The following is a 2,315-nucleotide window of genomic DNA, read 5'->3' on the forward strand; positions in this document are numbered from 1 at the left end:
AACGTATAGTGAGGGTCTGCTGGGAATGTCTGTCAGAGTCTCCCATCAGACAGAGCTTCAACTCACACCTCTGGAACTTCGAACATGTTCCGGGGGAGGTGTGGGACATTGAGTCTGAGTGGGCCATGTTACATGCCTCCATTGTCGAGGCGTCTTACCTGAGCTGTGGCCATAAGGTTCTCGGTGTTTGTCATGGTGGCAACCCTTGGACCTGCTGGTGAACACCAGCGGTGAGGAATGCTGTCAGGCTGAAGAAGGAGTCCTATTGGGTCTTTTTGGCCTGTGGGACTCCGGAAGCAGCCGATAGGTATCGGCGGTCCAAGCGTATTGCAGCTTGGGTGGTCGCTGAGGCAAAAACTTGTGGGAGAAGTTTGGAGAGGCCACGGAAAAAGACTTCCGTGCGACTTTAAGGCAATTCTGAGCCACCATCCGACATCTCAGGTGGGGAAAGCGGTTCACCACCAACATTGTTTATGATGAGGATGGTGCGCTACTGACCTAAACTCGGGACGTTGTGGGTCGATGGGGTGGTGGACCGAAGAGTATGTTCCAACTATAGGGAATCACACTTCTAAGCCTCCCTGGTAAGGTCTATTCAGGGGACCTGTAGAGGAGGGTCCACCAGATAGTCAAATCTCGGATTCAGGAAGAGCAGTGTGGTTTTCGTCCTGGTCATGGAACAGCGGACCAGCTCTACACCCTCAGCAGGGTACTGGAGCATGCATGGGAGTTTGCTCAATCAGTCTACATGTGTTTTGTGGACTTGGAGAAGGTATTTGACCGTGACCCTCGGGGACTCCTGTGGGGGTTACTCCGGGAGTATGGGGTACCAGACCCRTTGATATGAGCTGTTATGTCCGAGTACGACCGGTGCCAGAGCTTGGTCCGAATTGCCAGTAATAAGTTGGAGTCATTTCCTGTGAGAGTTGGACTCCGCCAAGGTTGCCATTTGTCACCAATTCTGTTCATAACTTTCATGGAGCTGGTCGGTAACGTCGGTCTATGTTCCTACCCTCATTTATGGTCACGAGCTTTGGGTARTGACCGAAAGAACGAGATCACGGATACAAGCGGTCGAAATAAGTTTCCTTCACAGGGTGTCTGGGCTCTCCCTTAGAGAAAGAGTGAGAAGCTCAGTCATCTGGGAGCGTCTCAGATTAGAGCCGCTGCTCCTCCAYATCGAGAGGAYCCAGTTGAGGTGKCTCAGGCATCTGGTTAGGGTGCCTCCTGGATGCCTCCCTGGTGAGGGGTTTCGAGCACGTCCCACTGGGAGGAGGCCCAGAGGAAGAYCCAGGACAGGGAGAAATTATGATAATTTTTGACCCGCTGTCTCATGTTGTATTGAAGTATAATCCAACACAAACCTCACAACTTATGTAGGGAACAGTTTAAATTCATGCTCTTATTTTGAAGTGAAGATATTTTCCTATTCTGCATAATTTCGCTTCCYGTCACCAATCCGTCCTGTACTCAGAATRCATTGCTTCAGTTCTACAATAAACAGTTTAAAATGGCTAATATATCCTGCAGCCTTTATTATTGAAGTCCTACCATAAACATAAGAAAATAACTAAAAAGCAGTAGAACTAGCAATCCACAACAACTGTTTAGTCAACACAATGAGCCAAAAGTCTGTGTCAACAATCATGGCAGTATTGCACAAGAATGGCTTATGTTATTACTGGATTATACTCTGGTAAACTCTGAGCTAATTTTGTGTTTTCGATTTAGCTGTTTTATTCGGCAAAGGTGCTTTAGAATTTCAACTTTTGAATTAGCGCTTCCCATCACTGGTCAAAACCTTTAAGTTTTCAATTAATCATGGTTCATTTAAAGACAATGAAAATAGCAGGAACAATTTCTTTGAATAAACCAAGATATTGTCAGATAAAAACACTAAAAAGTAGTTGCTGTCTTCTGTTTGTGTTTCAGGGAGTGTTGTTCTTTTTTACGCGGCACACCAGGGACAGCTGAGAGAGGTGGAGTTTAACCCAATTATCTTCAATCAGGTGTTGGTGAACCAAGGCTCTGGCTATAACAATGCCACAGGTGTGTTTACTGCTCCTTTTGACGGCGTCTACCAGTTTGTGTTTGCTGCACAGCTGTGTCGTGGGGCCCACAACAATTTCTGGATCTTTGTGGTCAAAAAGGTTTCAACGGCGGTGTGTCATGCTCAGGTACACAAAACTCAATTCASTGGTTTAAAAACTCTTTGCTCTATWGGGCTAAATGTTTACATTTCACAATAAAGGCTTAAATATAGAAATTACACATTTCTATTGACATTATTTGCATGTCTACATTGCAATTGCAAT

Source organism: Austrofundulus limnaeus, unplaced genomic scaffold (genome assembly GCF_001266775.1).
Source record: "Austrofundulus limnaeus strain Quisiro unplaced genomic scaffold, Austrofundulus_limnaeus-1.0 Scaffold220, whole genome shotgun sequence".
Classification (NCBI taxonomy): domain Eukaryota; kingdom Metazoa; phylum Chordata; class Actinopteri; order Cyprinodontiformes; family Rivulidae; genus Austrofundulus; species Austrofundulus limnaeus.